The sequence below is a fragment of the Micromys minutus genome, assembly GCF_963924665.1.
Source record: "Micromys minutus genome assembly, chromosome: X".
Taxonomy (NCBI): domain Eukaryota; kingdom Metazoa; phylum Chordata; class Mammalia; order Rodentia; family Muridae; genus Micromys; species Micromys minutus.
In genome coordinates, this window is record NC_137970.1 from 75,868,064 (window position 1) to 75,878,029 (window position 9,966).

Below are 9,966 nucleotides of genomic sequence, written 5' to 3' on the forward strand. Positions count from 1 at the left end.
TGTAAACTTTTCTCTGGGACATGTCTACCATGTCCTTCAGTAACCTCAGCAGCCTCTACATGCTATTATGGATATGAGGGCAAAGTGCATTAAATATCAAATAAAGTCTCTATCATCAAGTGGTGCATGCAGATCATTCAGGACTACCAGTGACAGTTAGTTTCTACCACATCACAGAAAATTCATTTAGTGGTTCAAAGAAGGTACTTGTACTTAGTACTTGTCATTTAAAAATGATAGCACCTGTGCCAGCTCTTATGGAGGCCGTGATGGACAGTAGGCTGTCAGTGAAGTGCTCGATCTGCTGCAGACCTGTGGTGGCCTAGTGGGTTCCTGCCCTTGGGACAGTGCTCTGGGGACAAACTGTGCACTGCTGTGTGGTGAGCGTCTTCTGCATCTTCCATCCTTTTGGAATAAATCATGGGATTGAACTTCATTCAGATGTGGTGGCGTATGCCAAGGAGAAACTGGGGAGCTTCATCAAAAACAGTGATAGCTTTGATAAATTTGAATTCTGTGAACCCGAATTTGTGGTGGGTAATTGCATTCAGATAGCTTCTGACAGTCACCGGCATGATCAAATTTACTGTGGGGCAGGAGTCCAGAAAGACCACGAAAGCTACATGAAGATCTTATTCAAAGTTGGGGACATATTGGTCATGCCTATAAAGAGAGGATCAGTTGACACAGATTATATGGAGTGGACAAAACACTTGGGAAAGTGAAAATGTCCTTGTGGTTTCCTTTGTACAAGTAGTACAACCTCTTAAGAATGGTAATGACATACCAGATTCTGTGCGGCTCCACCCGTGTGCTTTCAGGAATCTCCAAGACTCTGCTGGTATTTACATTCACCATACACTTAGAAACTTCATAAAAGATGAGATGCAGGCCAAGGGGAATCCAGAAAGGGCTCCACCCAAGAGGAAAAGAAAGAGAGTTAAACAGAATCAACACTTACGTATTTGTGGATAACCAGCTTATCTCTCAGCTTCTAGACAGTGAAGAGGATGAAAAACAATGGAAGAAGACAGCAAAGAAGAAGAAAGATCACAATGAAGCCATGAAGTGTGAGGAGCCACCTCAGAACCCACTGGGGAAAAAGATAATGAAGCTGCGGCTCCAGGAGTCTTTAAAGGCTTAGTTTAGAGACAAGTAACTTAAAACAAGTAAGAATGCCTACTGATAAACTCCCTTACTCTTGTAAATGTAGTGCTAATTAGGAGTTAGAGAATTACTTCATTAGAATGAATTATTGCAGAAAAAGACATAAATTATCTCTCTTAATGACAGAAATGATGTATTCAGTGATTTAAAGAGTCTCTTTCCTAAAATCTTTGTTTCTTAAATGTTGAAGAATTACTGTTTTTATTTCCAAGTGGAATGGGTCAATAGTAAGAACTTTGTATACAGTATCCCTTCTGCTTCTTCATGGGTTTCACTCTATAAGAGGCTCATGCATTGTCATTCATACAGTTGTTTACACTGTAGTTTGCATTTCTGTTCTGTGAGCTTGCTTATCTAACAAGGAAAGCAAATGCTTGTAGACCTACTTACCTTACTTTTGCTCTAGACATATTCTGGGCAACATATGAGTGAAATACCAATTGAAGAAACCTGAGCAATTTAGCTTTAAAAACAAGAGACTTCATGAAATTTTATAGACCTGAAACTTTAGCTACTGCCGAAAGGCATGGGGAAAATTCCTGCTTCTCTCATAGAGATTTTAAGAGCACAGCTAGTAAATGTTAAGGTAGAAAGTGGCTACTTGACACAACTAGTTTGTATGGGCCCTGTGTGTTCTCAGTTCTTAAAGATAAGGAGGTTTTCTTAACTGTAGAATTTTATGTGGTAGTGTATAGGATTGATTTCTATAAGTAACTATTAAGCATTAGATTTGGAAAGGCAGTCATTGTCCCATTTGCCTCGAAATGTAGACCATGAGTAAATCACTTTTAAGTGACCACCACTTCTTAGGGATCACCAGTAGCAAGGGGAATGATGTGGCCAGTTGAGGCATTTAGCAGTGGAACTTTTCATTACGTGGATATTTATTGTTGAGAAGGTAGGCCACGCTGGCCTCAACTGCTGTGAATATTCCTAATACATATGTAATCATGGAAGTTGTATGTAGATGCCTTTGCCTTAAATTTTGCTTAAGAATCATAGTGGGGTCTCTGGGACCCATGCCAAGCTCATTTGCCTTCATTCTCTGTTCTGTTTCTTTGGTAAAATGGTGATGATTTTCACTTTTTGCTTAATACTACATTCTTAAGCCACACAGGGTAACACAGTGACACAGCAGGCAGTGTGTGCTGTTATCAGTTCTTTCCTCTCGGTAAGGCCTGCACAGTTACTCCTTGTAAAGAAGCTGTGAGATGAGACCTACTTACTACTTACATCACACAGAAGGGAAGCCTTCAAGTGTCTCACTATTACCTGCATGCTGCACACCACTGTCACAGCAGCCACTCAGATTCACCTAAGGAACTGCAATCATGATGACTCATAGTGTGTAACCCAGGTCCAATAACTCTGCAAAGGTAATCGGTTAAAACAGTTTAAATATGAAATTGACCCAAATAATTGGTAATGTCTTAATGTGAGCGACAGTGTTAAGGAAAAGATTCATTTGAGTCTTGTGGAATGGGCTTGTCTAATTTTTCCTAACATGATAAGAGACTATTATTAAGAAATGCTCTATCCAGTTTCTGTCCAAGAAAGGAAAAAGACACCACCCGCTCCTGGTGGTACTGGAGATTAAACACAGGACCAGGACTTCATGCATGCTAGGCAAGCACTCTAGCAATGAGATATATTCCTAGGCCAACACACTCTTTTGTTCTGTTTAAAAATTTGTTTAACAAGTTTAATCTTGAATTCCTGCTCCCCATACAGTCTTATCTGGGAAGAGTTCTCATTTATTTCCTAGTCTGTCACCCACATCTCTTTAGTTTTTTTTTTTCCTTAGAGCTTGATGCACAGATATCTGAAAATATGTCTTCCTCAATGATCTCATTATTTAGGAGAGTTTTTACTGGTATATTTAAAGATAGATTATTTTCACTCTGTCTTCTGTTGACTTGTACAGTAGATTGTCTTGATCATTCCATTTGTTGTCTTTGAAATGTACATTTTGTCCTCTTGAATTTCTTTATTTTTCAGGTGTAATTTTATTGATTTTTTTTAAATGGATAAATGAAAATGTAAGGAAAGCTGTCTTATCTAGTAACTCAGATGCATTAGATTAAAAATATTTGGGTTTGGCTTTATTTTAATTTGAGTATGGAAAGTTATTCTTTATAAGTAAAGAAGTAGCAAATACAGATAAAATAAAAACAAATGGAAGAAAATAAGGCTGAGGCAGGAGGAATACTACAAACTTGAGGCATATGTGATTTCAGAGGGACTTTGAAGCTCATCTGGGCCAAAGAAAGTATGATAATTATGGGGAATGGTCTTGTGGATTTACATATAGACAAAAATAGATTTAAGTTTCTCTTTTGAAGACAACAAAGAGGACTTCAGTGGAGGTGTATGGTGCTTAAGTTTTGCAGCCGATTGGAGACAGGGTCTGAAGTAGCTTCCGCCATCACTGAAATCCCTAGGATCTGGGAGGGACACCATAGCTGCCAAGTGCCTAATATACTCACTGGTAATTGGCCTACTCACTGGTCAACATACTGGACTCTAGTGTTACTATAATTCTATAATAGCATACATGGTGAAAATAAAATACAGAAAGTGTGTTGATTGATTGAGACGAAAGTCAAAGAAAACCTGCTAAGTCACTGTGAAACTTGGGAGAAAATCATTTTAAATAAACAAATCACATCATCCCATGGCATTATCCAGTGGCCTGCCTCTTTTATTTTTCCCTTATTTTTGAGATCAATAATCACCATATTTAGCCACATTTTTTATGGCAGAAGTCCTGGCTCAATTGACTGGTGAGGTTAGTCTCCATAGAGACACCTCAGTTAAAGAACTGAGCATTGGTGAGAGCAGACCGGGTCTATTCAGTGTGGCTGTATAGGAGACAAGAACACGCAGGGAGGTAGTGACCTACACCTGTCCTGGCTTTAATTATTGACATGAGCTTTGGATTGAGAAGAATTCGGCAAGAAGCATGAGGTGGGCATAAGGCAGGCCTGGGTAATGAATGTATGGTCCTGGAAGGTGGCCCAAAGAAATCATTCAAAGATGATTACCTCCTTAGTATTGGCCTTGTCCTCACCAGTAATTGCTCCCAACTGGGGATGGGGTGCTATTGATGCCTCTGTTTTAAGCTTCTGTTCTACTCTTCCAAGGTGACTTATGGGGCCAAGAAAGGAGGCAAGGCTTTTTAACAAACATAGATTTAAGCGTTGACTTTTTATTGTTGTCTATAACTCTAATTCCACGCTATTACTCCACTCTTATTGCTACGGAAAAGACTTTTCAATGCTATACTGAGGAGATTCTAGAGAGTGGAGATCCTTGAGTTCATATTAGTGGAAATGCTGAGTTCTTCCATAAAAATGATGTGCCTGTATGTTTGCTATATATAGCCTTCATTATGTAGAGATATGATCCTTATATTATGAAATGCTTCAGGACTTTTAACATAAAGCAATGCTAAATTTTTTCTAAAGCTATTTTTGCATTTATGGAGATGATCATGTTATTCTGTCTTTCAGTCCATGTATGTAATTTCTAATATTGATTCATACATATATTAACCCATCCCTATATCTGGAATAAAGCCAACTTGATTGTGGTGAAAAAATAATATCAAGGTTGGTTGGATCAAAAACTGTCAATCATTTGTGACTAATCTTTGTACATAGACCTATAATGCCTACATATTAGAACAGCTCAAAACGTTGATGAACTAAAACTTACACAAACCCAGAGTATATTATCTTCAAGGGTCTGACAATTCATTATTGGTAAGGATAGTTCTTCATATTCAATGCAACAATAATAAGAATAATGCTATTTATTTTAATTGGATGTCTAATTCCAATTCTCACAGATACATATATGAAAAAGGAACCTAAGAAACAGAACAAAAACAGAGAACATTGTCTGAATAGAAACCCACCATGGATCTAAAGTATCTAAGCAAGGATGTTCTTGGAATCAGGTCTAGAGAGACTGAAATCAACATTCATACTCACACCCAACATTTACAGACAATTGACGACTTGGAGCCAGCATTTCTCAGTGTATGTGATGCAAGAATCGGGCTTGTGTGTAGGCAGAGCTGAGAAGAACTGAATACATTCTTGTTCTCCTAACCCCAGGCACAGTGATCACTGCCATATGTACCAGCCTGGCCTCCTGGAAAACTGGTGTTTGAAAACCATGCAACTCAATTCAGTCCAGAAAGAATGATCTGTCAGAGAACAGTGCTGAGGTAAGCACATATGCATACCCACAAATAAAAACTGTGGGCTAGAGCATGACTCAGTGGGTAAGAGTAATGCCTGCTATCCCAGAGGTCCTGAGTTCACTTCCCCAGATGGGAATCTGGTGTTCTCTCCTGGCATGGTAGGGTACATGAAGGTAGAGCACTCATAAACTAAATTAATAAATGTTAAAAACAAATACAATTTAGGATCTACATATTAAGCCTGTGTAAAGCCTTTTTTATAAAAATAATCAAGCCTATTCATTGTCTAATAGAATTCACAGAAGAAAGTCCCTTTCAATGGGTTCTAGGTAAAGATTTCAGGGACAAAACACCAGATAAAAACCAAAATCAGAGAGCTAGAGACAGTGAAATTCTTAAAATCTAAAAACCTTCATAGGTTATAAAAATGAGAAAAATTAAATACATGGCTAGGAGAAAAGTTTGAAAAATTAATGTCCTATAGCAAATTTTACAAAACTTTAAGAAAATCTTCCAAAGACAAAGTGGAAACAGAAATTGAAAATTGTGAAAGTTTTCAGGTGTGACACGGTTCACTGACATATTGAACAAGATGTGTATTTTATAAGAGATTTGTGACCTTAATACAGTAGTTGTGCAGACAGCAGCTTGGCGGGGGCTTCTTAGGAGACTCAGGGTCAGGTAGCCCTGAGGATACCATAATAGATTGCAACTTAAAATTTTCTATTGTTACACAGCACGCAGGTGTAACCCTACTATCCAACCTCTCATCCCCGTTTCACAGCGTGGAAAATGGAACCGGAGAGCACACAGTATATTCTCTCTCACATCCTCCTCCTCCATCCTCCCCTTCTAGTAATGTCACCTGTGCATCAAGGTACAGGACAGCACCCTCTGAGGACACACAGTGCCCTAAGTCTCTCTCTTTCTGGAGAGAACACACTGGCCACAAATCCTGAAATAGGAGTGTGACCACGTGGGACTGGGATCCCTGCATCTGTGTCCTCCACCCTCAGGGAGATTCAAGTGCTCACCTCTGGGAACCCATAACCTGGTCTACAGAGAATGCTCCTTTCCCTGCATCACTTAGGTCACCATTGAAAAGGGTCTGCACAAACGTAAGAGGTTCCCATGACAACCAAGCTTCCTTCTCAGTCTCTCTTCTCCCCCCCCACTCTCTCTGTCTCCATCTCTCTCTGTCTCTCTGTCTTTTTCTGTCTCTCTGTCTTTCTCTGTCTCTCTGTCTCTCTGTCTGTCTCTGTCTCTGTTTCTGTCTCTGTCTCTGTCTCTGTCTCTCTCTCTCTCTCTCTCTCTCTCTCTTTCTCCTTCCCTTCCTCCCTTCCTCTCTCTGCTCAGTAACTAGGAATTCTTCTCCCATTGCCCTTCCTTACTCTTACAGAAGAACTCACTCACCCTTGTTTTCTATCTCCTGAGAATCATAACCATTAAGAAACTGCCACCAGGATGAAGACCGAGCATCTCTAAAGCTGTGAACAGAACATTTGCCTAGTATCATAACCACGCTGTACTCATCAGACTGTGGTGGTCTCCATGGAAACGTCGCCCAGGTTATAGAGGAACTGTATTGTCATGGTCATACATGAGGCCTTTTATATTACTCACCTGACTATGGAGGTCTCATTAAATGTTGTCATGATTAGTAGATCAAATATTAGATAAAGACTGTAATCATAGCCATTGATGAGTGCTTTATCTAATAATTATTGATGCATATATGCCCTCAGAACAGAAAGTTAAAGACTGGGACGTTTTGGAAGGAGCAATACCAGAAAAAGGGTATTGAAAAGAAGCTTGGAGGTGCCATGACTCGAACCTGGTACCTTATGCATGCAAAGCATGTGCTATACGACTGAGCTATATCCCCATACCTACCAGGAGTCTGATCACAGCATGTATGGACACACAATGATGGAAGCTGCATCCATGCAACATGAAAGATTCATTTAACACTTTTGTGTATTATTATGGATCTGCAGACTATTTTTCAGAATGCTTTATGGCTTCCACTTTAGGATTTATATCTTCTTTCTCCTATCAGAAAATCATTTTCAATGAAAAACATAATATCAATAACAAGAAATTTTGTGCCCTGTAAAACATTGCAGACCTAAAAGGAATTGAGATTATTGTAGGAAATTGATTATAAAGTGTTTCTGGAGGGTTAGTAACACCAGGCCAAGGTGGAGCAGAGGTTGGGAAGATGGCATCAAGGTTGGGGACAGCAAGGCTGGGGCTGCCTTTACTCAGGTGTGCTTCCCTTTGTGGGAGGCCATCAGGAGCTATCTGAGACCCAATCCTCATGGCAGCTCAAAAGCAGGTTTAAATAATTTTTTCAGTAAAAATGTGCACTTTTAGCCATACAGAGGAAGGATGAACCTTGATCAGGCACCATATTTTTTTTCTTTTTCTTTTTTGATATTATCTGTATTTACATTTCAGATATTATACCTTTCCCACAACCCCTCCTCCCCCTTCTCTTCATCTACATGAAGGTGCTCCCTCTCTCAACCACCCCCTCCCTCCTCAGCACCTTGGCGTTCCCCTACACTGGGATGACAAAACTTCTCTGGACCAAAGGCCTCTCCCCCCATTGATGTCAGAAAATGTCATCCTCTGCTGCATATGCACATGGAGGCCATGGGTCTCTCCATGTGAACTCACGTTGATGTTTTGTCCCTAGGAGTTCTGGAGGGTTTGGTTAGTTAATAATTTTGTTTTTCCCATAGAGTTGCAGATCTTTTCAGCTTCTTCAGTCCTTTCTCTATCTCCTTCATTGGTGGCAGACACTGTGTGAAGTGGACAAGTATATATCCACTTACCTTAATCCCTTCCATAGAGGAAACAGTTTTCTGTTCGTCCTCATAGATCATAAGAACTCTCTGGCGTCCCTTTTTCTTCACTACTGAGTTCACAGGCTATGTATTTGGGTAAGCTGCTCTTTGGCATCTGAATCACTGAAATCCAGGGGGCAGAGTTATGCTGATGATGGAAAAGCTATCTGGTTGGATAGCATGTGATCACAAAAGGAAGTGGACCTCAGATAGGAGATTAATAGAGAGGTGCAATAGCCCAGTAGGTGGTCAGAAGGCCGTGACGGGCATCATAGCTGCACACATCCTCTGTTCTGCTTGTGGATACTGCTCAGTTCTTGCATCAGACCATGAGCTGATACTGTACATACAACACTTCACCAAATGTCCTTTGTTCTCCAATGCTGACTGAAGAAATGATTGGGAAAGTCTATTCTACTGGTGAGTGCACTGAACAGGAAATCAGAAAGTCATCAAAGGGCTACTGTGTAAGTCTGAAGAAATTTCCCATGGTAAGGAATCAAATGTGGCCAGAGCTGCTACTGAGATTTGCATATTCATATTTTCTCCTCTTCCTGCTTCTTTCTTTCTCCTAGAGGGAGTCAGCCATGTACAGATAAATGTATCCCATAAAATACTGTTGCATTTCTCTTATGTTTATCCAAATATCATAAAACTATAAGGAAATATCTTCAAATGAAAACCCATGTTCTAAAGTACTTAATGTTTAAAGAAGGAACCTAATATTTTCAGAGAAAACCCTAAGGGGCCTGCAATAGCATATGAACCATGTTATAAATAGTCATCAATGTACATTTTTGCTGTATTCTAATTTTTATGTTTATAATAGCTAGCAAGAGCCATTTTGTATGTGTCTGAATTCTGAAGTTTAAATGGTGTATATTGATTTGGAACTGGTGAAAACAGGAAAATTTTAAATTAATTTTTATTAAATAACTCAGCCATTATTTTCGAAAACTCTGTAATTTTATGCATTTGTCCTGTTTTATTAACCCTTTCATCATATTTAGTGTAAGGAATGATATGTACATTTAATTGATCTGGGAAATAAGCATTTGGTAGTGATCATGAATGTGCTAAGTGTCAATGGTTTTCAATTCACTTTAGGTAACTCTAAATCCTGGGCCACTAATGTTTGTAATGTCATTGTTTTGCCTCAGCAAGATTTGATACCAAGACAGGGGAAGGAATCCCATGGTCCCCACAGACTAGAACACATCTAGACTTTGGGATCCAGTCTTCTTTAATGTAGTGTGGAAACTAAGGACAAAAGGAGACAGAATGTGATACTTGTCTTTCTCCAACCTGTTTTCTAGTAATGCATATCACAAACCATCATACATATATGCAGACAGCATACTTCTCACAGCTTCACGACTTAAGTTTTCCTCTTTTTTAAATATAAGAGCATTTTAAATATAAGTGCATGTAAATATCCTAATTACAATTTCTTCTCCCTCTACTCCTTCCAGATCCCCTCCACATTCCCACCTGTCTCTATCCTCTGCCTTCCCATCTCTTATTTCTCTCATTACAAAAGTGCAGACTTCTAAGAGATCACATCAGAACATAACAACATTACTTGGAATAAGATAAAACACAACAAGGACTTTGACGGTGCACAAGACATCAGAAGACAATAGCCTTCTATTGGGCACAAGGACCAGAGACCCACATATTCACATGCACAGGAGTCCCATAACAGTACGACCTGGAAGAACATATGTAGACAACCTG

The 9,966-nt window shown here is 39.4% G+C and overlaps 1 pseudogene across 1 annotated transcript; it reads left to right on the forward strand.

Annotated features, from left to right (window-relative positions):
• The first annotated feature begins 623 nt into the window (after positions 1-623).
• On the forward strand, positions 624-1,144 carry LOC308416064 (protein-L-isoaspartate O-methyltransferase domain-containing protein 1-like; annotated as a pseudogene). Its single transcript has one exon. The product of its transcript is annotated as a protein-L-isoaspartate O-methyltransferase domain-containing protein 1-like (transcript).
• Positions 1,145-9,966: the final 8,822 nt, after the last annotated feature.